General features: G+C 41.3%; 1 protein-coding gene across 3 annotated transcripts in view; it reads left to right on the forward strand.

Moving 5' to 3' along the window:
- Positions 1-26,717, forward strand: part of adarb1b (adenosine deaminase RNA specific B1b) — a 114,116-nt gene that overhangs the window by 28,293 nt on the left and 59,106 nt on the right. For all 3 annotated transcript variants that reach the window (XM_056388859.1, XM_056388861.1, XM_056388860.1), the window contains exon 2: positions 11,441-11,510. The gene's annotated coding sequence lies outside the window, so the exon portion shown is untranslated. The remainder of the gene's footprint in view (positions 1-11,440; positions 11,511-26,717) is intronic.

Consider the following 26,717-nt stretch of genomic DNA (forward strand, 5'->3'; position numbering starts at 1 on the left):
CTGGAGTTTGCCTGCTAGTCTTGAGACATTAACCACTGGTTACATGACTGCTTTGCTTTTACATTTAATGCTGCTCAGACTTTCACTTATAGGTAAGTCGTTTGTTTCATCATAAACAGACATAAATCTGGCAAAATCAAACCAACTGAGATCTTGTCAGATGACTTGAATAATTCCTAATGACTGTTTTGCAAAGGCTTATTTAGTTTCACAAACAGCCACCAATTTTCATCTGCTTTTAGCTACACTTTATGGCAGGGGATGAAAATGAGTGCACATATGGTACATCAATCAGAACAGTGACAACAAACAAAAATGCGGCGGCAAGGGAATGACTAAATGCTCAGGACTCAGGCAGAAGGGGCTCCGTTTCACAGATTTCCAAGTTCAGACACTAAAGGATGCAAAATTTGGGGTAAACAATCTAAAAATAAACGCTACCATGGCGATGGCAGGAGACGGCTGTTTTTTCTCTGCGGATGCAGTGTAATGGGGAAATACTTGCTAAACAGAATATTGGCAGAACTGTGTGAGATGCAGGAGCTTTTTTCTTCGGCAAAAAAATGGAACTTAAGAATTATTTGGCTCTAAGGTCTCAGTTTGCGTTCATATTTCCCACTGATGTTGTGCTGCACTGAAAAGGGAGCATCTGAGAAGTCATGACTCAAGCCGGGCTGGGCAGTTCCTAGAGGGGCTGAAGGAAACACATTTTCTGATGAAAAATAGGCGACATTCCCCTTTAATCTACTGAATCATCAACACTCTTTGCTCAATCCCTGACTTCCTATTCATGGGCAGCAAAAATATAGCTGAGTAGTGTACCGCACTCAGTTACAGAAAAGTAACTCAGTACCACAATGGATTGGATGTAGAAAATCTTCCCTCTGCAGCTGGTGACTCTGATATCACCCAGCAAATTATACTGTTAAAATACACACGCACACACACACACACACACACACACACACAGACAGACAGAGGCAAACACTTAAGCACACTGAACAAGGAAAGCTTTTTCTGCTATGTGAATGAGTAGCTACGGCTGAATGGTTGAGTGTGTCCTCTGTCTCTGTGAGGTCGACAGCCTAGGGAAGATTAGGAGGAAGCACATCAAATGAATGAGAAAGGAAGAAAGAAAAGAGGAAAAAAAAAAAAGCAAAAAAAAAAAGCTGATGGCTCAGGAAAACCCGCTGCATTACACTTGCTTTAAGGGAATTATCTCTGCAGGGTGAGAGTGTGGACATGAACACACACATAAAATATCTCCAAGCCTAAATCTCCTATTAAGTCCACATCAATCTGATCAGAGCCACTCATTTGTAGTTGTTGCTGGTGGTTTCTGTTTTTGTTTCTGTTCCACCAACCGCCTTCTTCACCTCCATTCCCACATTGAACCTTCACGTTCAGGGGTGGACTCCATGCACAGGTTGTAATCTCACCTTCTTACGTGCTTTACACACAGTCTGTTTCTGTTTTGTGTCCTGTCTGTGAAATCACTTTAAAGCTGTTAGTAATGACAAAGGGTCTGTTGTTGACTGAGTGTGGGACCCTACTCTAACTGGTGGCCAGCGTGCTTGGCAAGTACGGCAAAGGGTGGGGTTGAGTTGTAAAAGGAAGCTGTTAAGGAGACTGAAAATAGTCAGCCTCCCAGACATGCGTCACTACAGCCAGGCCACAACACAGCTCCCCGCTCTCTCTCTCTTACTGGTTTCCATATGTTGAGTTGGCACCATGTTTAACACTATTACCCAGCTCCCAGCTTTGCGTGTAGATGATTAAATTTCCCTCTCAAGGCCTTGAATATCTGAGCAAATACATAATTAGAATAATCAGTCGCTTGATTTGCCACAGTCACTTCCATAATCACACATGGAGTTCTTTATCTAATAAAGGTTTTATTATATTAACCTTAAAACAGATGTAATCAATATTTTTATATTTACAGTGGACAGCTATAACCCGACTCTCCAGCTCTAGGCAGCATTTCAGTGTCTTTCAACTCAGTGTTTTGGTTCGGCCTTCAATTCTACTGTGATAATCAGTGAGTGTTGCATTAACGGCTTGTTCTTTCACTTTTCTCAAGTGGATCAAAAAAAAAAAAAAAAAAAAATCTGATGATGATGTATGTTGATCAGCAGCAACAGCCAGCAGCCAGACTGAGCTGCTGCTGCTGCTGCACTGGTTGCTCTCAAGCTTTTTTTCTTTTTTTTTTTTTTTTGTCATTCCCCCCTTTGGAAGGCAACAAAATAAGTGCGTGCACATCTGTGGAGATAAAGCAATAACATTTTATGAACCAATAAGAAATTAATATGCAAGTGTTTTCCAGTTAAGAAATGTTAAACTCCCCGATACTTCCAGACACAAACTCTCCAGTTATGATAGAGCAAGATCGGCCTGGTTATATAATAGATGACCATCACCAGTTTTTCATCTCTTCACTTTCAAAACTGCCCATTTTGTACATGTTGTTCCATCTGAATGAAGCTTGCAAACCTTAATCTTGATAGTCTTGCGCGCATCAGAGTGCACTTGTTTGGTTTATTGTTTCCAGGAGGGTCCGTCCCCCAGTTTGAAAACCACTAATCCACACCAACTGTCTTGTCAGAGAACATGCCCTGCTCTCGTTGCTGAGGATGATGCAGTTTGGTATTGGGATTGATATGACGATGATAAGAGTGGTATGTGGTTGTGTAATTTCAAAGGATGCGGTTTGTATTAGATTTCCTTCATTCATTCCCCCAAAAATGTCCATATCTCTGCCTGCATTTGCTTTGGCATCGGTATTGTCGGACTGTCCCTGTTGGAAAAACAGGCTCCAACCTCTGCCCTTTTCTCTGACATTTGTGCTGACTTATAACTTTAGTAAACAGTTCAATCCAAACTGATGCTCCTGGCATTTGGCAGCCACCCAAAGTTAAGCACTGACAATAAAAGTAACTGTTGCGCATTTGCATTTGATCACATTAAAGGCAAAACCTGCCTCAGGTAAGTGGGTATGGATGGGAGAAAAGTAAGGATAACAACTCTTCATGTTGACAACAGTGGATGTGCGCACCCTTTCATCCTGTACGAGCCCATATTCTTCTCCAGATTCTTAAACAAGTTGGAATTGCATACAGATGTGCCAATATAGGCACACGAAAATGGAGAGAAGGAGGAGAATGAGGAAGGGAGAGAAAAGTGTCCCCTTAATTAGTTTTTCAGCTTGAATGCATTACGCAAGTATTATTTGTCACAGTCTGCTGCACAGGACTCTGTACCCTCAGTGCTTATGGTGTACATCTCCTCCTGCTCTGCCCCGTCTCCGCTCTCTGGATATCATCGCCTCTGCCTCTCTCTCTGAGGCCAGCTCACCTGTTCACCACCAACTACACTCCGCAAAATATCCAGCTTGAGATACTCAGTCCACTGCTGTCACACAGCTTTATGAATACAGTTTGACGGGTTGTCATAGTGACATGAGTAACGTACGCTCTAGAGGGTTGTGTCATCTGGAAAAAGCGATGACTCCGAATAAAATGTGTCCAAATAAAAGCCATTGTAAAGGGAAACTCAGTCTCTCAGTGTTTGATGTGTTAGCAGTGCACTGAACGGCATGGAGTCCTGGATGGAAAGGTTCAAACTCTTCCCTGTTACCTTGCTTTAAGCGCATTTTTGTTTTGTTCATTGTGATGTGAACGTTTACTCAAACACACTGATAGATTAAGCCCAGGTTTGAACCTCATTGGTCTGTTTTACTTTTAATTCAGGTCAGGACCTCATTTGTCTGTGTTTACACATGGTACCAGTCCAGGAAGAGGGAGTGATAAACCCTCTGGGCCACAGAGGATGCTAACTAACTGAACCCATCTGGTTTTTGTTTTTTTGTTGCCAAGTGTATACTATGGTCAGAGACTTCACTTTGAGTCTGAATCAATTTCAAAAGGAAAGTACGAGTTTTAAAAAGACAAGCAGCGTAATTTTTCATTGTTTTGATTTTTACCTGTCATGCTAGTAGCGTGGCCGTAGGGATGGCAGTATTGAGAACTTTTTACACTGCTGTGCTAAGTCCTGCTAAGACCCACTAACATCTGCAGTAGTCGCAGCTGTTTATCAGCTCTGGCTCTGATTGGCTGTGATGTAAAAACACAACACCGTGCTGTGTCGTCTTTCAGAGCACAGACACTATAAACACACCTGTCACCTGCACAGCACGGTGCTGTTGAACCAGAAGCTCCTGCAGCTGCACTGAACTCTTGGACTCATGGAGTGAGCACAACCCCCCCCCAAATAAGTTTCAAAAACAGACAATCGGCGACTGAAGTGTCTCACACAGAGGCCCCACCACCAACCCGAGGTGGAGACGTGATGAATCTGTTTTACCAGTCTGCACGGCAGCTAGCTAGCTCACTCTTTCTCCCCTGCGTCTGTGTGTGTGTGTGTGTGTGTGTGTGTGTTGTGCATGTTATGACGTTGCTCCCTGCAGTTTTCTGTCTGTGTTTTTAGTCCGAACAGAAAGGCAAACTCTGCTGGTGCTGTAAAAGGAGTCAATCACCACATTTAAAAATATTTTAGTGTTTTGTCTAGTGCCACCAGCAAGTCAACATTTTTACTTAAACACTGAAATATCTCAAATATTGGGTGGATTGATTTTTCTTTTTCCAGACACTCATTACTGACTCTGGTGATCTCTTGACCCCATTTTTGTTTTGAGTTAAACATCTCAACAACTGTTGAATTGATTGCGATGAAAGTCAAAATGTTAATTTGTCCAATTCTTTGGTTTATGAGCAAATACCTGCAAAACTCATGTTCACATCAGCCTCAGCTGTTCTGTGTGTTTAACAGTAATTACCAAATATTAGCTTGTTAACACACTAAACTGAGATGGTGAATATTGTTAAATTGGAAATGTTTAAGATTCTTGCTTTTCTTTATTTCACAGTGTCACCATTACAGTCACCACACAACCATACTGACAGACCACATTCAAAATCACGTGTTTTCATCTCCACATTAACTTGGGCATATTACACAGTGATAGAGAGCAGATCTCAATCAGTTATTTAATTGTAGTGGAGTTTCGTGTGTCTGTGTGTGTATGTATGTGTGTGTTTTTATGCTTCCCCACTATCACTGTTGCCTATATTGTAGCATACAGTCACTGCTGAAGCACAGTAAAGCTACTGAGCCAACAGACGCTGCAGTGAACAAAGATGAAGTAAAACTACAGCGCATGCCTGACTGCTGATATCCAGATATTTTTAGAAAAGTTTATGGCCCAGGCTGAAAGCAAAATACATAGGTCTTGTCGATACCATTAACAGTTAAAGACACTTATACACACGCACAAACACACACTCAGTTTTTGCCCACGGTAACACCCTGAGGTCACGATGCATGTGATGGAGTCAGTTAAACGAGGGTGACCTCTTTTAATGCAGCCGCTCTGTTTAGTCCCCTTCTAATGAGTGGTTGTGACTCATAATCTATACTGTGTACTAAAGCCGGAGGGTTAATCAGCCTGATGGCGTGTCTGTGCGTTTGTGTGTCTACAGTATGTGTAGCCTGTGTCAGACCGAGTTATGCAAAGAGGCTCTCAGACATAATTCCTCTTTATAAGAGTGACAATTATTTATGAAGTCTCTGTGTTTCCCTGTAGCGACCGACATTTAGCCTTTTGTAGTGATGTCAAGAGCTGCTCTTAAATATCGAGGTGTGCCACTGTAGGTGGAATAAGCAGTTGTGCTTCAAAGAAGAGCTGTGCTGTTATTGTAGTGACAATACTTAAACAGTCTGACATCAGTAGCTGTTATATACCAAAGGTCGTGAAGTGGAGGATGTTTGTGTGAACGGTGTTCAGATACATTAGTGGCTTGTGTAAAGAGAGTAACGGTTTTTGCTTCACTTTCTTAAATAAAAAAAACAACAACTGAATAATAGATGTGTCAAAGATTTCTTATTTATTTTGTTTATGTTTTACACTCATTTTAAAGATATCTTAACTTTGCTGAACAAGTGGCATTTACAGGATAATTGTAAATGCTAAAATGTAATATAACAATAGCATAAGTACAGAAGATTCATAAAGATAATAAACTAACTCAGTGACAAACATATAAAAAAGCTTTTTAACATTAGCTGCTATAAGATACTGGTGAGTGTATTGAAAAGAGTAAACTGTGGATTCTGTTGCTTTTGAGTTCAACTTTTCATTTGTAAAAGAATCAATGTTTCATTTCTTTTTTCAGAGTTACATGTTAAATGTTTCTGTTTTTGTATCTGTTTTCTGTGCTTAATACAACAGTCCACTCCGAATGGTTGTAATTCTCAGTGAAGGCTGAGCATGTGATCAAAACCAGTGTACCAAAAGTAATTAAATCAGAATAAATTATGTGCAATTATGTTACGAAAGGGACATTTTCACCACCTTATTAAACAATAAAAGGATTTCTAAGGTGTTATATGCTGTGGTATGATACATAAGTGATTCTTTGTTCAGACATACTTTTCACTATTGGCCCTAAAAATTGTTTATGTCTTCTTTTGGCATTTAGTCAAGTATCAGCTGAAACTGAACCCACTGTAGCTCCTTGTGGGTGTTGGGCTGAAATGTTTCTTTGGTTGCCTTGTGCACTGGCAAGATGCACAAAGCTGTCAACAGAGGTGTCAGAGGAGAAAAAGGTTTTTTTTTTTTTTTTTTGAGCAAGCAAGAAAAAGAGATGGGTCGGCGAAAAGAAAGGATGTGGGTAGATGGTCAGAAAGCAGAAAGAACTAGGATAGGCGCTGGCAAGTTAACTACATTGGCTACTAATATACACAAAACATGCATGAGTATTTTTAATCTGCAGTTTATGCCAGCCTCAGGATTCTTCACAAAGTACTTCATTATAACTCTCACTTGACACATCAAATTTCAAACCAGTGTTGCATCAGTGTTGCGCTCATGTCACATTTTGACATTAACAGGGCAGCTTTGATCACCTATAATTCAAAGGATGGAGGGATCGTATCCTGCAACATCTCTCACAAAAACTTTTATTAACCAGGGAAGGTACGTCCGTCTTCACAACCAACACAGCTGCTCTTCTCTTGGCCACTGAGCATCTCCATTGGACTGACGAGATGTTAATTCCTCAGCGATACCTTCGCAGCAGCGTTTGGAGTGAGCGAGAATGAGTCATTCCCTCCTCCCTTCACAAACTTCCCCAGTATGTGACTTCCATCCTAATCCCTGACTTCAGTTTTCAAAAGTGAAGGCTTTTTGGCAGCCACCAGGCTCAAAAAGCCATCAGCTGTCACACCATCTGCATAATGATGCGGAAGCGTGCTGAAGTTCGTTGCAGTCATCTGTCATCGTCACAGCATCATCTGGCCTGTCACTTTCACCTGCGATAATATCCGAACAGAATTTTAAGTCAGTCATTTATATACTAAAAAAGTCTTGATGTAGTTTATTAATTGATTGAAGAAGAAGATGTCAAATTCAGAAGCATATTTCAGAGATTTGAAGGCTGGAAAAAACAAAACTGCTAATACAGGAGACAAAACAAAGAACAATCAAATACATCATAACAGTGATTAATAAACGTCAGTGGCACTGGAAAGAGGGTCTACAATTATCTTTCATCAGTAACTGTAACCTCCAGTAACGCTGCCTGTTAAAGGTCCCATATTTTACACGTTTCTGGTGTTTTATTTGAAGTGTTGATCCAAAAGAAGATATATTTGTGGTTTTAAGAGCCAAAAACCATCTCAATGTAGTTTTACATCTCCTCTCTCAGGCTTCTCTCTGAAGCTGTAGTACCAACAGGTCGATGAGCCAATGTAAGAGAGGCTCTGAGCCATCTGATTGGCTGACTGTTTTCTGAGTCAGCCAATGAAAATATAGCAGATTTTGGGTATTTCAGGTAAACACCCAGAGAGACCAAATCCTGTAAGGTTGGATGGTGGGTCCAGGTGGGCGGGGCTCGGGACATGGCATATTGAGGTGACTGCTTTGTTGTGACATCACAAGGTTCCAGAAGTCCTGACGGCTGGTTTTAAGGCTCAGTGTCTGAATACAGGCTGTGTGCATTTCTCTGTGGACTGAACACTTTGATACTTTCACAATATATTACGTGGAACATAGACCTGATTTATAATCAAACACATGGAAATCTCATTTTATACAATATTGGATCTTTAAGATCAAGCTCCACTGTTTTAAATAAGGGCACTTTTTTGATAGCTGGTGTCCCCTGAGTGCAATCACGTATCATAGACAGAATATCAGAAATGAATTAGGCTTCATAGAACCAACACTGGTCAATTAGAATTACCTTGAATACCTTTGCAGAAATATTTTATTGACTAGCTTTTCTTTCAGTTATCAGTTGGTGTCTGTTTGTATGTTCATTTTATTTTGACATAATAGCAATAGCAGGTCTTTACAAATTCTCTCGATGTTCATATTCACTTCAACTTTGTAGAAATGGGGGGAAAAAAAGACCGTAACCTAAAAAATGAATGTTACTGGATACATATGAATGAGATACAGAGAATACTTCAGGGGCGAGAGATTCTCTTCCTTCACTGAATTGCTCTGTCACAAAGACAGTCGGGGGAGAGGAGTGTAACACTGACAGCATTTTTATCAGTTGGTTCTGCCAACGTTTTTGTCAGAACGAAACGTTGAATAATACGTTTTCATTAGGTTTCATCTTATTGAGACACAGGGATTTTTATATTATCTGAACCCTACAGAAAAAGTGGATGAGAGAGGCTTAACCATAGTCTGACCTGAGAATGGAGATCTATCATTGTTGATTGACTGATATTACAGCCCTGTATTAATAGCAAAATCACCTCTCCTTAACTAACTGAAAGGAAGAGACACAGATCATTGAGCACTGTTTTGGGTTTCAGCCTGTTGTCAGAAACGCAGTGGGAACTTCCTCTCGCTTTACACTCGTGTTGAAAGTTTGGATTAGCTTAGGGCAGACTCCATTTACCAGCAGTCAACACTTGAAAACTGTTTTGTCTTCAGGTTTCTAAATATCCTGTAAGACGCTACATGACGTGCAAAAGCTCGTTTAGAAATCAGCCGCCTCAGCGTTTTGTTGTTGATTCATTATCATTAAGTTGTTTACCAGTTGTTGTCTTTAATTTATCACGATTGACATCTGCCACCGTATTTGGCTGCTCATGTGAAACTGCAGCATTTGCTAGTAAAAATACAGTCTGTGCAAAAAAAAAAAACACTGAATCAGGAGCTGTTTTCAATAAGATTCGCAGCTGCTGTGAATTTTATAACAGACTTAGCATCACAGTGAAAATGGCTGTCAGGATGAACCACATAATGCAGATTTGTTGCTACTGCTGATGGGGGGGGGGGGGGGGGGGGGGGTCATTTCTGTGATACAAATTATCCTCTACATATCAGCAGGACAGTGCTTCTTGATGCAGTGTTGTAATGAGATTTCACTTCGTTATGGGTTTGTGTTTCACTTCACATCCTCGCAGTTTAAGCGCAAGCGACCTCCAACCTCCGCTGTCACCATTAGCCCACAAGTTTTTTTTCCCACCCTCAGCTCTCGATAGTTAGTGGAGGAGGCAGAAGACGGAAACCCCAAGAGCAGATGGTAGTGGTGCTTGAATGTTCTTAAACTCCAATTGATGCATTCACTTCAGCTAAATTAGCAGTAGCGTACACTTGTGCCCTTAGAGACGAGGCAGCTTAAGTACTAGTGTGGTCTGTCCTCCTCCTCCTCCTCCTCTGTTGCATTTACTTGGTCACAAAACACGAGAGTGAGAAAACACAAGGTGAGTCATAGCAACTCCCAGCTGACTTATGTAACAAACTTACACGATATTAACCAAAAAAGCAGCCAGAACTCGTGCACAGTCAGTATGCAGATGATCCACTTTCATTGCTGACTTCTGGTTATTAACATCCTTGCATTTAGCCACTGGAAAATAATTAAAAAATGAAGTCATATCAAAGCAGGTACATAGCTGTATGGGGTTAGTAAATGTACGGACATCCCTCCCTTATTGATATTTTGCATTCACTGAAGGTCATTAATGTAAAAACTTACTTCAGTGCCGGGACTTGTGGGCCAGATACAGCTTAGATATATTGTTGTAAATATAAAGAGCATGGAATAGTGTGTTTGATTTTTAGGCTGGTGTTCAGCAGGCCTAACACGAAGCTTCTCGCGTGAGGTTTGAATTCATGATTTGTAAGAATGTGTTAAACACTGATTGACCCGCATGCTTTTGGTCACTGTTTCTAAACTTTTGTTTTTACAGGAAAGCTATAAATGCATAGCAACACACATATGTTGCATGTAAAAATATGTTAATTGAGGCTAACTTTGTGGAAGGTGACTCCTGTGCAGGGGATCCTCGTGGCAGCTCAGAGAGTTGGAGAGCACCTTGGTGGATGTCTTGAATACAGATGATGGAGACAAACACACAAACATACACACACAGGACATTGGAGGGTGCGGTAGATAGAGTGTGCTTTTTTCCAACCTAGTTACCCGTATGCCCAAGCTGGATACCATGTGGTCTGCAGCACTCTACACTTCAAAGAATCTAATTTGCTTGACTTTTTTTCTTTTCTACTTTAAGTTCTGAGGTTTCATTGTACATATATGATTATACAGGTACATGATCTTCAATTGCTCATGTTTAATACTTGGTATCGGCATTAGATTTGCTCCTGATGCTGCTCCTGTGATGCCTGCACTTGTATCTTTTTCTCTGTTCTCTGTTTGTCACAGTTGAAGGGCAGGTTACTTGGGCAATGTGAGACAAGTTACTTGATCTTAATTTATTTAGAAGCCTGCCACTCAGGTTCAGTTCAGACCAAACCTTGCCACTGTCACCTCCATTTTCTGTTTTCGAGCTATCCCTCTGTCCTAGTGCTCGTAACAATGGGATCACAGCCACTAATGTGAATGGACGACGGGGCGGCATCTGTTCCCTGTTCTCACGCCTCTGTCGATGTCTTGGCCGTTTGCTGCCACTCTGTTTTGAGAGCTGTTGTGTTGTGGTGTTGATGTGGTGGGTGCTGGTTTGGAGTCAAGCTGCCTCGGGCAGGGTCAGGAGGGTGTTGGCCGGCGGTTTCTTCTTCTGCTGTGATGACGTCTTACTGACTGCCTGCAGAGGTTCTGTAACACTGGTCAAGCCTTATTTCATCACTACAGTTAAAAGCAGGGCGTCCATATTGACTGGGTGTAGATTATTTTATACAGGATCACTCTAAACCAGACTCCTATTGAATTATATTAAATATTTTTGATGGCATATTTGAAGGAAGAAATCCAATCAACTCAGATATTTCTATTTATTTAGTTATTATTTAAGATTTATTTTTGAGATAACAAAGTATCATTATATAAACTAGTCCACAGTACTTTATGTGCAGAGCCTCATCACAGATGTATTAATGATTTACTTTTTCTTCCCGCAGGAGCTGTGTGTGGTATTTGCGGGGCTGCAGAGGATCGACACATAAACCCTTCTGATTACTCAGTGGAACGGTGAGTTCAGAACTGTCACATTTAAGACCTTTAGCTGGCACTCACGCACAATGTGACTTATTTTTGGGAGTATGATTGAATACGGAAGCACAAGGACAGAACGTAAAAAAACCCCAAACATGCTAAAGGTGTTTAACAGCGACATTGTTGCAAAAACACCACCCATCAGCAGCAGGACCACCCATTCCTGGTTGCCCCTCTTTGATCAGCAGCATCGAGTCATGTCAACAGAAAGCCATTGATAACTGTGACAAATTCAGCTTTGTACCAAAGTTAAGAGTCTGCTGACGACATGACTTTTTCAACTCTGGAGTTACTCCAGTGACCGACGGACAAGCGAGGGGTAACATTACCTATCACTCATACATGAAGAGGGCTCATGTTCATTTGCGAGACCGAGTTCATAAACAGTGGTGTAACTTATACATGGGCCAGATGCCAACTCGCATCACCTCCTGAGTGTTCGGCCTCACAATGGAGTGGAAATATGCGGTTTTTGTTCTCTGTTTCTCTCTTTGCTCTCGGAGGTCTTTCAGGAGTACAACTCATATCTCAGCTCCAGTGTGGCTATTTTTGGAATAGCTCAAATATCAGGGGATCCTCGACTCTTCCTCCATCCCTTTTTGTCTCTCTCTGCCTGTCTCCTCCGTTTACCCCCAGTTCAATTGAATCTCAAAAAGCATGCTCTGTTGTATTAGGATGATTAATTATAGTGAAATACATTTATATACAGGCAGTATGTTCCCAGGTCCCTTTCTCACTCATTCACACATTCACACACATCGGTTTACTCATCCCTGGAAGTGTAAGGCAGCCTGTGAAAATGGAGCCTGTGGCTCTGGAGAAAATAATGTAATCAGGGTCATCTCAGCATAGAGTCGAGATTTTTGAGTTTTAGCTGAAAACCGTTTTTTTTCACTTTGACTGTAAAGTTTGAAAGATGTGGGTGTTTACCATGTGGCATTATGGGAAGTGTTGGATCCAGTGTTTTTGGAGATAGACCACTATGATCTAAGTCAGGATGTCTTTGCATATGCTGCGACAATTTGACCATTCTTTTTAAAATTGAAATAATTTAAAAAACAAAACTTTATGTAAATGCAACTCTGTATCCCTTTAAGATGACACTACTGTCTTTTTTTTTGTTGAACATTTTAAGTAGCACGGAGCAGTTATTCTCAATGCGGAGAGCCGGGGAAAGCTCAAACACAGGTGGTGTTATTGACAAGAGGAGACATTTACTGCCCTCCTTGCACTCCTCTTAAATAGTCTCCATTTTCCTGCTGGGTGCTGGGGGGAAGAACTGTCAGGTGGAGGAGGAGGGCCACCTTGAGAAGATTCTGATCACCGCAATTGGGGGGCTGTGCCCAGTGGCACTCGCTTGATGGCACCATGCTGTCTTCATGAGGTCTTTATTTTTTATTCCGACCAGGGTAAAGGTGGAGAAAAAACACAGAAAGGCATAAAACAATGTTGTCAGCTCTGCCTGTCTCCAACATACTAGCTCCCTCATCCTCCACTCCTGTAAGGAGCAGACACTCTTAACCCACAGACAGCAGGGCCAGCATTAGCTTCTGTATCAGCCCCAAACACACACACAACACATATTTTGCACTTGGCAACGTAAGCACATATTTGTTTGCTTACATTGTCAAACAGCCCTTCCTGCGGGCCAAAACCTGCTGTTAATTTCCATTATTGGTAATGCAAAATTTTTAGCCAATGTCCCGTTCTCCGTGTGTGTGTGCTCACATTTGCGAGCGTTTATGGCAGCAACATTTCTGTAGCCTGTGTGGTGGGAAACACAACCTGCAGCAATCGTGCCCTCCTGCTTCCACCTCACCTCCATTATTGTAATGAATATTTAGTGCAGCGTAGGCAAGACAGCCGACACTCGTCCGGCCAGAGCGTGATGTGCTGCTGCAGGGTAGTGGAGTGAGACGGGCATTAGACAAGTTTGTGGCTCTGCTGTTATTTTTATGTGGAATTTAGTGGATTTTTGATGCTCAACAGGTTTTGATTTGTTGTTCTTTTTTTTTACAAGGTGTAAAAAGGTAGATTAAGTTTACATTTTGTGGTGCAAGGTATCATTTTCAGGACCAGGACCAGCAAGAAAAAAAATCAGGTGAGGAAAACTGAGAAATTTTTTTCTTTCCCTCAACAACTTTCTGTGGAGCTTTTATGCATTTTGAGATAAACACTTTTGCACTGTCACACATTCTTGAGTACATTTTTGTCTTGGTGGCATTGCTGTAGATATGTCGATGGCAATGATGCATTACATGATGCGGTGCCAGGTCTTCACTAAGTGATAGAAGATGAGATCCGCGTGCAGTAATAACACAGCGTATTTAATCACTTTTTCTTGTTGTTGCTGCAAAGGTGGCTGCCTCCAATGATTTCATCTTTTTGCCTCCAGAGTGTATGCCAACCATATCTCATCTTTGACATGGGCTAAAAAAAAATGTCTGCATCCAAGCAGTGCACCAATGAAATAGGAAAAAATGACCTTTGATCCCACAACTGGGGCTTATAATATAATATAACATAATTTAACATTGTGTGTTGTGGTGTCATGGTGTCACAAAAATCAATGTGAAGTATAAAACTGAGAGATTGTATACTTTGTGAAGGTCAGAATCACGATTTGGGTTGAATTCTTTCATTTTCCCTGTCTGAAGACACAAACACACACATAGACACTCCAGGCTGAGGCTCTTTAAAATACTGCACCAATACTGCTTATATATTTAATGTCTCAGCTAACCCGCTGCTCTGCAGTGTTGAGGTTTTGTTAAAATTTTAATGGCCAAACTAGCTGGGCTGACCCGCACTAGTGAAAGGCCATTAACACTGCCCCCCCCCCACATTGCTCAGGATTCTGTTGCTGAAGCATTTATTCAGTTCCAGCCTCTTGAAATGATTATCGGAATAATATCATGTTCAGTCATTTAACTTAATGCTTCTAAATGTTTTGAAATATTTGCCAATTAATGATAACATGCAATTTATCTTACACACTAGAGGTTTTGTGAAGTTGGACTCTGGGGGCCCCTATCAGACAAAATGGAGACAACCACAGAGTCAGGTAATTAGCTGTGGGCTACATCTTGACCCTTGTTCTCTTTATATTTTGGCAAATTGGCAGCATTAAAAGAAATGCAGAATTTCACTATTATCAGTTCCTGTTTACAGTTTACCCATACATGCACAGTCAGCTATCACTGGATTTGTGTGAAAGTGAAGAAAACATGAAACTCTATTGATTCTCGAGTTATGAGCATGTATCGATTTGATGTTTTCTAATTGGATTTATGGCTGCTGATTCGCCATTGACGTTGGAGGTAGTGGCATCCTTCTAAGTGTGTGTCACACCGAATCCAAATACGTCTGTCATGTGTTCAGATTGGACTGATTTATTACTCAGAGAATGCAGTTTTTTTCACAAATTGCAGAAATTTGCCACTAAGGGGTTTAAACAGCCATAATTCAAATAAACATAAACCAACTGCAGACTGTGTGGATAAGTGAAAACTTACCTGACTGTGGTTTTCAGAGCACCGGCGTGCACCTGTTCCCTTTTTCACGTGACTCTGTGTGGTTGCCTCATGTTTCTCCCTCACTCTCACCTCACACTTTGAAAACCTCTGTCCACTGCCCACACCAGTCCAAGGGGGGCTCTGACCCATCTGGCATTGATGTAACAGATGGCCGTGGGTTTCTAGGTTCCCAAATTACAAGCAGAAAGCAAGTGTGGTCTCCATTGTCCAGCTAGCAGATGAAATCGATCACCTCTGGAAGTTTTCCCCCAGGGGTCCAAGCACTGCCGACAAGGTTAGAAGAGAGCGGGAGATGTTTTTACATTCAGGCTGATGCCCTCACCAAGAGCAGCTTGTGCCGTGTGCACCAGCAGATAAAGTTAATATGATCTCCAAAAATCCATGTGAACAAAAGGAACAGGTTAAAGGTGAAACAAGAGATTGAACGACATTACTTTTATTACCTTAAAAGAGATTGGAATGCCTTCGTTCGGCTTCTGTTTTAAGATCAGTTCATTGTAAAATCTAACCTCTCTTCTCATATTTAATCCTCATAAATCATTTGGCTCTAAAGTTGCTTTTGGAAAGCTCTTTTCTGAGTGCAGTGATTTGGTCTAATGTGAAAATCAACATCAGCATACTAAAATATCTTAAAACAAACTTTGTTTTGCAACAGAATCATACTCCTGTATTTTGGCCTCTCTCTCTTCAGATGCTCTAGCAGCATATGTTCTGTATGATCCAGCAGTCAGTGCGGTTCACGGCACTGCATCACGCTGATTATCATGTATTTACATGTGAAGAATCCATCTGGAATGTACCTGCGCTCTTTCACACTCGGCACCCACACACTGTTGATCTTTTTCTCACTTACTCTCACAGTTATTTATTTTTTTCCAATGCCGGCCTAGCTGTCATACAAAAGTGTATTATAGTACATGTACAACTGTTTTCCCTCCATCTGGGCCTGTGAGCAGTCAGGAGATGAGACAGATCTGGTATCAAAGCCCACGTTTGTTTTGGAACCTGAAAGTGGGAGCAGTGACCAGATGCAAAAACAATGTAGCCATTGAGGGGAAGCTGCAATAGCGACTGCTATCGCTGATAGCGCAGACCCGACCCAGCAGAGTCAGTCTGCTTACTGTCTCGGTGACATCTGCTTTACGCTGTACAAACTGCAGATGGGACTCGGTGCATCTGGAACAGTGATTAAACTTCATATTACTACAATGGCAGGGTTGTGTTTACGTATCTGTGCTGGAAGATCAGCTCTGTGTACTTCTGGAATAAGTGATGATCCTCCGTGTTGTTCCTCATCGCTGACATGTTGTATACATAGTCAGTGTGGGTATGATTATACACTTGTGGCATTTTGATTATGTATGAAGCAGTGTAGTGTCCAATAGAGCCTGACTGATGCTGGATTTCTGAGGCCCATACGGATGCCACTTAAAGTGGCTGGTATTCATTTCTTTTCAACATAAATGCAGAACATTACTAACATTTTTCAGTAGGATCCCGTCAGTTTGATTATTAAGCAACTGACTGTTTGCCAAACAGCGACTCATAGCTGAAACGCTGTTAACTTGTTCAGCTCTGTTAAGCTTTGGATTTCTCCACATGCTGAAGTGATGTGCGTGGGGCTCTAGTTAGAAAGACACTGGTTATATAAAGAGTTTCGAGGGTGGTGTCTTTTTTATTTATTTATTTTTTTTTATCATCTTTCCAAAACCACAAGTGCAGCGAAAGCACTTGGAGAACTTAGAGCAAAATCGACTGAATAGTGTGTTTACTGCATACCCTAATGTAAGCTGCAAATTGTTAAGGCTAACATAGAAGACCAAACAGTACATCAGTATCTAACTACTTTGCATTATTTTGTGGTAATGATAAAAACAGTTCAGGACATCCATTGTATTCCTCCTCTTCTGCATGCGAACCAGTCCGTCTTGATTGTTCAGGATGAACATTAACGGCCGTCCTACTCTTACTTTTAAAGTTTCACCCAGCCAAACTCATTATCCAAAATAATGTTGCATTTCCAATTTACAACACTAAAGCCCTCGTACTCAAAGCCTCTTTCCTCGTTTAACACCCTGTTTGAAAGTAGATACAGTCAAGATCAATCCCACCTCTTCTCCTTTTGTCAGAGGCATGTAGCTTCACCGTCAGTCTTTCAGCATGATGTCATGTATGTAGCCAAGGAATTTAATATTTCTTGACCCTTTTTACATGGTTCTCGTTTTAAACCTAGCCGCAGCTTAGGAAATCTGTCAGCAACAGTTGTTATTTCAGCCGGCAAAATCAACGGTCACTGGCAAGAGATTAGTGCCTGCTTCTCTCTACCTCTGTCTGAAATCAAATACCTACCGAGCGACACGTTTTACAGTTGAACAATGAATTTGCCTGTGCTCTGTGGACAAACTATAGAATGGAGACACTGTTTTCTTTAGTCTTATTGGAAAATTTTGTATCTGCGTTATTGTTTTGTGTGTTTATGTGTCTTGTCATCTGAGCTCAGTGATGTAATTTCTATACATCAGGTGTACCAAAGTGTACCAAAATAATACAAGGCCATGTTTCATAGGTGTTTTAGGACTATTTCTCCCTCTTCAGGTTTTGTATATCAGGGTTAAATTATCCCCGAATGCCAATTAACACCAGCTTGGCATGAAGTTCTACCTCAGATCAGCTCATCTGATCTGACATGCAATTCACACAATAATTACAGACAGGCGGATAAAAGAGTCCCGAGCTGTTTATGGAAGCACCTCACAGTAATACAAACCCATCATGCACGTCTGCGTAGATTATCTGTCGTTCTAAGCATTCATTTAAAGTCAACACAAAAGCCTCTCCTCAGTCAGCCACACACAGAGCACAGAGGGGTGTGTGCGCACAGAGCTGGCCTGAAATTCACATATGATCACTGCACAACAGCAGACAGCTTCTCGGCTAACACAGACCGCATAACAGACGGAGGAATATCGCATTACCGCAGCACAGATAAAACAGAGCGTGGTGGTGAGCTGCGTGTCAGGCTCATTTAGCGTCACACTGGCATCAAGTCTAGTTTGGACCAAAATTAATAAGGATATGGCATTTAGAGTTTTCTTCCACTTGACACTGTGTCCTGAGATCTAATATCTATTCATCTGTAAAACACTGGAAACTCCTGACTGTTGGAGAAAATAAACACTCCAGAAATGAACAGTGAATCCAAAAATACTCAAAACACCAAGCCCTGCATAGTTGTCACTGTGGCTCTGTAGGTTGCCAACCATTCCTCACAGTTTAATTTCGATTCTAAAAATATCCTTATTGTTGAATTAATAAAAGCAATTTAGAAGCCACAGTGGTTCGCAGACAATAGATAGTTTTATTTACACATGTGCTTGATTTGCCCCGTTAATCAGCCACTATACCGAGTCAAATCAGATTGTTTTGGTCTAAACCAATTTTCTTTACAATGTCTCTGCTGTCACCACCATTACTGAACCCCCTTAAAGCCTTTACAGGAGAGAAAGGCTGTGATTTGATCTTCTTCACCTTGATCAGATTACACACTTGAATTAGTATAATTACAGCTGTCGCTGATTAATGGGCAAGCTATAATTAGCTCTCTAGATATAGGGAGGCTGTGAGGGAGCGTGTGTGTATGAAAGAATGGTTGTGCATTTGTTGAGGTGTGTGTGTGTGTGTGTATGACTCTGTGACTGTACATTTTGCATTCTCATGTTTATGTGTCTGTGTGTGTGTAAATGATGGTGTTTAACTGCAATAGAGAAGAATAAGTTGAATTGGTTTTAAAGTGGAGCTGGCTCAGGCCTTAAAAAAAAAAATAACACTCATCTCATTATCACTAAACTCCTGAGAGAATCGGTGTGTGTATGTGTATGTGTGTGTGTGTGTTCAAACAGCCATGAACATCAGAAGAAACTGAGTGGTGTAAACACCAAAGCAAAAGGGCTGGAAAGCCCAACTTCAAGGCACCGCAATTTTATTTTTTCATTGCTCTCCTCAAATGACGCACAGAGGAGTTTAACTCACACAGACATTTCGGCTAAAGCTTTCATCAGTGTCCAGTAACTTCATTGTCGATGTTACTAACGTTTCAGACCGATCACTGTGCACTGTGTACAGGGACACCACTACATTTTATATCTGAGTTATCTGTAGACAATGGATTATTTATTGAGCACATTTATCACCCAAAGGCCATTCAAAGTGCTTTACATGCAGCACATAGAAGCACTGAATGTGAAAAACAGCTTTGAAACACAAATGAAAAAGCTGGGATTGAAACGAAAACAAAAGAATGGTAGATAATGGTGAGTGCTTCAGATTTGGTCAAAGGTGGAAGAATAGTTTTTTTTTTTTTTTTAAACTTCCTGTAAAGGTGGTCAGATTCTTGGAAATGTTGTTTCAGCTGTTCGGTGCAGAGAAACTAAATGCTGCTTCTCTGTGTTTATTTTTATATCAGCAGAAAGCAGATGACCTGAGAGGCCAGTAGGGTTCATGTTGTAAAACATAGTCAGAGAGGAAGTTTAGTTTGCAAGGTAAACACGTTTGTTGACACGCATAAGTTGATTATTTATTCATTTTTATTTATTAATTTCATGCTTGGACGTGACTGTCCTGACTGTTGATGTATTTTAAAGCAAGTGAGAGAGCTAATTAAATGTGCGTGTGTTTGTCATCTGCAATATTACAGCTGGTGATTTTAAAAATCACTCCTGTCCAAGCAATCTTTATAAACATTCCATATAAAAATCGATCTTTATGTGATCAGTCATCAATATTAAAAACCTACTTTTTCTTTGTTATGTAATACAAAATCAGTTAGCAGGTAGAGATTTGACTGTTATGTGTGATTGGCAGTACAGGCTTTTACACACATGTGGTTTAGAGTGCCACTGTGTAAGTACAGATTTCCCACACACACTGTTCCTTTTGTATCTCACTGTTTCATGAATGCCTGCATTTGGTCGTCGGACGGACTGAAGCTTGTCGGTCGAATTTGACAACATGCTCATCCTTGTGCGAGGGGAATAAGTCTCTCTGTCGCTGCATGCCTCTGTCTGCATGCACATTTTACACACAGTGTCGTCAAGATTTGCTGGTTGTCACTTCTGATCTGCTACAAACATACTTTGCTGATAACCGGCAGCAGATGCCTTCTCCTGAGTCACCACCTTGTTTGCAATGTTTTTTTGTTTTTTTTTATCCGTTTCTAACCTAAGGAGGAGCCTGTGAAAATGACAGTGTTTTTGCACCTGTCCCACTATACCTCACTGCAAGGTGAACCTCCAGCCCTTGTCGTCACCACAAAGCAGCACGGCTAATATTTTTACCACCCACCAACCCCTGGAATATAAATCCTGTCTAAATTGGCTTTAGATAGCATTTTGCAACCACAGATGATGACAGAGGTTTTAACTTTACACTTCAATGAATCACTGAGTACCCCCTGCCTCACTGAGGGAGCAGTCAATACAAACAAGATGGATTGTATGGAGCTGCTCTCAGAGTAGCAGAGGGAGGGGAGAGAGGGAGTGATAAGAGATTGAGCTGCAGGATTTCAAATATTAATAGAGATGGAGTGTATATCAGACATTGTGCATGCATGAGCTGTTTGTGTGCACTCCAGGTTTTCAATAAGCTAAGCACCCCCTACCACCACACAGCACAACCTTTCAGTCAGGGAGCAGGGGTAGCCAAGCAGAATGGAGGAGCAGGTAAATGGACAGGAGGGCTAAGGTAGATTACACAGGTGCCACCGCCCTCACAGTGGCAGGGCTGTGGTGGTAAACCTGACCTTGTCTCCTCCTCTCTATCACAGCTTTCATAAGAGCTGTGGACAGATGGACCCATTAGTCAGTATGCACTGGTTCTATCGCAAACAATCTTAAATATGGACATTTATTTTACTGCAGTTCCAATTATTCTCTGTTAATTGAATTTGAGGCTTGTATTAGTGGTGTACACAATATTAAACCAGATACAGTACGGTTGCACCAAGCATGAATATGCATTGCCTCCACATTAATAGAATCAGATAAAATAATGCTATATGCAATAATTGCTTGGTTTTGAAGTCTTCCCTCTGTTCTCTTTGAAATCAGTCAGAGAAACATAAGCGTCGAAATAAATTTGTCTAGAGAGCTTATTAACCATCAGATGGATGAAATGCCATTTTTGCCCATCAGTCGACACTATAATAATGACCATAATAATAAAAGTCAAAGCAGATTTTTTGAAATTTCAGCAAATTTAATAGAAATCAAAAACCGAAGTCTCGCATTTGAAAAAGGATTGAGAACCTTAATTAGGCAACTAACTAACTAACTAACTAACTAATTGCATTCAGCAGCAATTAGAGACTTCTTGGGCAAGTGTCTTTGTACACCTGGATTTGGACAGTTTATCACATTCTTCATGGCAGATCTTCTCGAGCTCCCTCCCATTGGAAGGGAAGTGTCTGTGAATCTTCAGGTCTCTCCACAGGGGTTCAAGTCTGGACTTTGGACGGGCCACTCAAAGACAGTCAGAGCCTGAAGACACTGCAGCATCGTCCAGGTCATTGTTGTGCAGAATGGTGAACAGTTCTCCCGGCCTCAGATTTTGTGCGATTTTTCCTCAGGGACCTCTCTGTATTTGGCTACATTCATCCTTCACTTGATTCTGCCCAGTCTCCCTGTCCCTGCTGCTGAGAAGCCCCCACAGCATGATGCTGCCACCACCATGCTTCACCATGGGGATGGTGTTAGAGAGGCGATGTTCACCAGACGTAGTGCTTAGAGTTCTGCCCAAAGAGTTCTCTAAATGACAGCTTTCATGTGACTCTAGCTTCTGTGTAGCTGCTCTACCGTAAAAGCCTGATTGATGGAGAGTGGCAGAGATGGTCGTCCTTCCAGCAGGTTATCCTATCTCTACAGAGAGCTTCTGAAACTGTTAGAGTGATCGCTTGGTTCTCGGTCGCCGCCCTGACAAAGGGCCGTATTGCCTGTTACGTATGTAGTGTAGATTAATGCGAAATTTTTTTTTAATTTTATCCATTTACAATTAAACCTACAGCACAACAAATTGAAGGAGTCTGAATACTTTCTAAAGCCACTGTATCTTCATCTTCATCCTCTTCATTCTGGTCCACTAGTCTGTTCCATGGAATCAGCTGCAGCCAATATCTGTGCTCTCTGAAGCAAAGTGAATGTGTTGCTTTATTTCCAGGAAGTGTGCTCTTTGTGCTTGTGAAGAATAGTGACATGAGGTTGTCCTTAACCCACAAACCAACATGGTGAGTCTTTGAATAGGAAAGACTTTCAATGACTTCACCAACTGTCAGGTCTGGAGTATTGATATTGAAGTCAAATTATGTAACTTTTTCTGAAAAGGGGGCCACTGTGGCCACAAGTAGCAATTACTGGATAATGGTAAATGGTATAATATAGTGTAACAGTAACACAAGTAGAGGAGAATGATTAAATCATGAGCTGACTTCAGTTATCTCAGTTACACAGCTAAATCTTTCTGAGGTTTGCAAACATGCCACTTGCCACGATAAGAATGGGGTCCAGAACAAGTAATGCCTTAGCTGTGAAAGCCCTGAGTGTACTGAGGTGAGGAATGAAGGGGGTATTTTTTATTGCTGATAAATTCTGAGTTTTTTTTTTTAACTTCGCTTTTCAGCTGCTGAAGAAGACACTGTATTTTTCCAGATTTGTGCACCTTAGATTCAGATTGGCAGGGAAAACCGCAGCCTAACACCATGACAGATTGCTCTCCGTAGGTGATGTTGAAACACACAGTGCCTCAAAACATGTGATTCACTGTCCCCCACTGTTATTCTCTCACTGTCTCTCTATCTCACACACAAACACTGCCTACCTCAATAATGCTAGCGTTGGAAAACAGATTTCCAATGCAATGAATCAGCTGTGGTTGATATTAAATTTTGTTATCATTATCCGGCTTGAAAACCAGGTTTTGACATAAGTGAAATTGGTGTGTCAGTTACCTACAGTGATGAGAAAACACCTTTTAAAATAGAACAGTATGGTGTCTATTTTTTAATTAAAACCACTATTGAAACTTTATTATTTCACTCTAAATGTCAGTTAATGACTTGACTTGACTGAGTCTGTCCTCTAGACATGACCTGAAGTCTCTGATCCTGTGTGGAAATGTGTTTTTTTGTTTTTTTTTACCTTCATAAACTAGAATAATCAATCTGTGTCTGAACCACAGTCAGAGTGAACGCCTGGATAAAGACCCAGATAAATAACAAGTAAGGAAACCTTTTAAAAGTGCTAGAGATCCATCTGCAGTGATTTTTTTTTTTTAAAAGATGCATTTGTTGTTCAGCAGTCTGTGTTTGGACTGCTACAAGTGTATGCTTGTGTGTGTATTTAATTGGCTCCACTGAGTGAATAACATTTGTGGATGTGTAGCGATGTTGTTTTCTCCCTGCGGCATTGGGCCCTTTCAACATCACTGCGTCATGGCATGAGTTTGCGGTCACATTTTTCTGGAATGATCTCCATTATATAAGAACTGAAATAAGTGGAATAGCTATGCCAAATCGACATAGTGCTACAGACACACACACACACACACACACACACACACACACACACACTGTATTTCCAAATGCTCCAGCTGGTCGGCTGGCACTGCAGCGAGAGCCATACTGCTTGGACACAACGGTTACCAATGTGTCAAGTTTTTAATTGCAAAGTTCATTATTTCAGGATTAATGTGGATAGCAGGAAGAGTCGGTGAGTTCAGCGGTAATAAAAACCTCAGCACTCACACTCTGTCATATTTTAAAGCCTGTCAGTGTCGTATTAAGAGTGGCATATCCCTTCAGCGATTACTGTTGCAGCAGTAGACTAAGTGGAAGCACTGTGTCCCATGTGATATATTGGTCAGTTGGGGTGTGATAACAGAAATATGTATGTTACATAAAAGGGTTTCCATGTAGCCGTGCACACGCGACATGGCAGTTCTTTGACAGTCTGACCATGTTGGTGTTATGCGCCGTGCTGTTCATCCATTCTGCCATAGCAAGGTTTCTTTAAACCTGTGAAGTTCGCTGATAAAATTAGCACAGTAAATTAGCACTGATGACTCACTCATTATCAGCTTTGTGTGTGTTGGCAGGAGGTGGGATGTTGTGGGCTCCCCTGCTCGTTCAGGTCTTCTATTTAGAGCAACCTAAAGGCTGTAAACAAATAAAATATATATGTGAAGATTCAGTTTGTTTTCATGATGAACAGAAGGTTTGTGGTCAGATTATTCTCCGCTGCTCTTGACATCTAGTTGGGCTTTAAACCATGTGTTTGCTGTATTTATCAAACTGCTGCAAAGCTAAATCTGGATACTGAGAAAAACCTTTTGACTTCTACAGCAGAAATATGAATTTTTTTTTTTTCTTTTCACCTCTGAAATAAGAAACTACTATTATGGTCTCTGGTAGTGTTTTAAGAGAGGAAAGTCTTGTGTTGTTGCATGACGGTTTTGATGGGAGTTGAACAGCCTCTTTTCATTTCCAGTATAAACAAAAATACTGAAGTTCAGATGCAGTATTCCTGCAACAGCAGCACTTAAAGTGATAGTTTGGGTTATTTGACATGGGGTTAGTCAGTGTGTTACTTGCAGTGGATTCAGATCGGTGCGCTCTCAGTTTGCAGAAACAGCAGTGAGCTGAGTGACAGTGCTCTGGACAGGGTGAGCAGAAAAAACACTTGCCAACCAAGAAGCAAATATCAGTTGAAGTGTAAGCTTTAAATGAAGTTCCTTCATTTCCTCAACCGTTGAACTACCGCGTTACTACGTACATTGACTCAAACAGATGATCTGTGGCGTGATGTGTGCGCCCTAGGTGTGCTTGTGTGTAGTGATACAGTAGTTCAACAGTTGATGTGGACAGCAAGATAAAGCGGTGAAAATATGATATAACTGATAATGTTTTTTTGTGGCTAAAACACGTTTTTGCGGCTGACCCCGTCCACAGCAGCACGGCGCTCAGCTTCTGTCTCGGTATTCCTGGGTGCTTCTATAAACGGTGCGTGCACCAATCTGGATCTACCGCAGGTAATACACTGAGTATGTACAGGCACCTTACACAACCCCACGTCAAATAACCTGAAGTAACCCTTTAAGAGGCATCTGCATCTACAAAAATTGCTGAAATAGAGGTAAATGCAGTAGAGCAGCTATTTTTGTTACTCAGAGTAGCTCTGCTCACTCTGCTGGCTGTGGTTAGCATTAATTGAAACTGCCTCCTGCAGTTTATTTGTTCATGTTGCTCCGCACTAGCAGTGCTGCACATTAGAAAAATGCTCTGGGGTTTCTAAGAGAGCACTATGGGGGAGATTTGACAGCTATTTTACCCGGAGCTTAATGGGTCACTATAAACAAAAGCTCAAAATGATTCCTGCTTTATGTAGCTGTTACAGCTCCATAAAATGCCTTGATCAACTCTGATGTTGATTTTGGAGATTGGCTCAAGACTTTCTTATAATATATTACCACTGCATTAAGAAAGGCTGTTTGGTGATGAGAGTTAAACTTTCGAGTGGACATCTAAAATAACGCTTAACATTTTTTTTTTTAAGTTTCTTCTTCTGCAAGAGATGCCAACCAGAGCATGCCTGCCCCTACAGTTTTTTTTTGGGGGGCTCACTTCAAAACATATGTAGTGTACTTTTCATGTCGTGATGCAGTTGAATGCTGGCCCATTTGTGACTGCTCGGTCAATATATGAAAAATGAATGTGATAGAACGACAAATGGCTTCTTCTTGAATGTTGCATGCAGAAAATGACAGACATTTGCTGGCATGTTTTAGTGCACTTCTAAGCAGTCAGATTACATTATGCACTCTTGGTTGACTGTTGACGTAAATATGATTATAATACATATATAAGGATGGAGCTGATCTTGTGTCTCTTCACTGGGGAGGGTTTTTGTAGCGAGTGGACAGTTGTCTCAACGGAGGGAATCACTTTTCTGCCTCCTCCTAACACTGCAGATGACTGCATCTTCTTCTCTCTCGCTCGCTCCCTCCCGCCCCCGTTTCCTATCTCCCCCGACTCGGAGCTGGTGTGTTTTCGTGTGTGCATTGATCTATATTGTTTGGAGTAAACATCATTATCTTAGTGTCTGCGTAGGTGATAGAGAAGTGGAGAGAGGGAAGATGGGGGGAAAAAAACACATCAGAGCAGACGTAGTAGGTATCAGATGAGCACTACCAAACATCTTGGGGTAAGCCATTATCAATAAGGCTAAAGCTATGCTACGGTTGGGTGCCGTCGAAGGCCCTGGGTGAGCGGTAACAAGAACCACAACAACAAAAAACTGCCTTGGCAGCCCATGACCTCATTGTCTGCTTATGTCAAAAATGCTGCTGCCAACAGTCTGTTTGCCTCTGCTTGTCTCTGCCACTTCCCACCTTTTTTAGATGTTAGTTTGTCCCATTATGTCATTTCATTTCAACTCCACTACGGCCTCCCCTCTCTCACGCTCCATTGTAATTACAAGCACCTTTTGTGTGTGGTGGTATCAACGGTGTATCATGCCCTCTCCTCTGGCCTGAGGACATTTATTCTATGAATCCTACCTTGTTCAGCTAGTCAGTGTTTAAGCATTTCAACTTCACTTTTTCC

The sequence above is a fragment of the Seriola aureovittata genome, chromosome 11, assembly GCF_021018895.1.
Source record: "Seriola aureovittata isolate HTS-2021-v1 ecotype China chromosome 11, ASM2101889v1, whole genome shotgun sequence".
NCBI lineage: Eukaryota > Metazoa > Chordata > Actinopteri > Carangiformes > Carangidae > Seriola > Seriola aureovittata.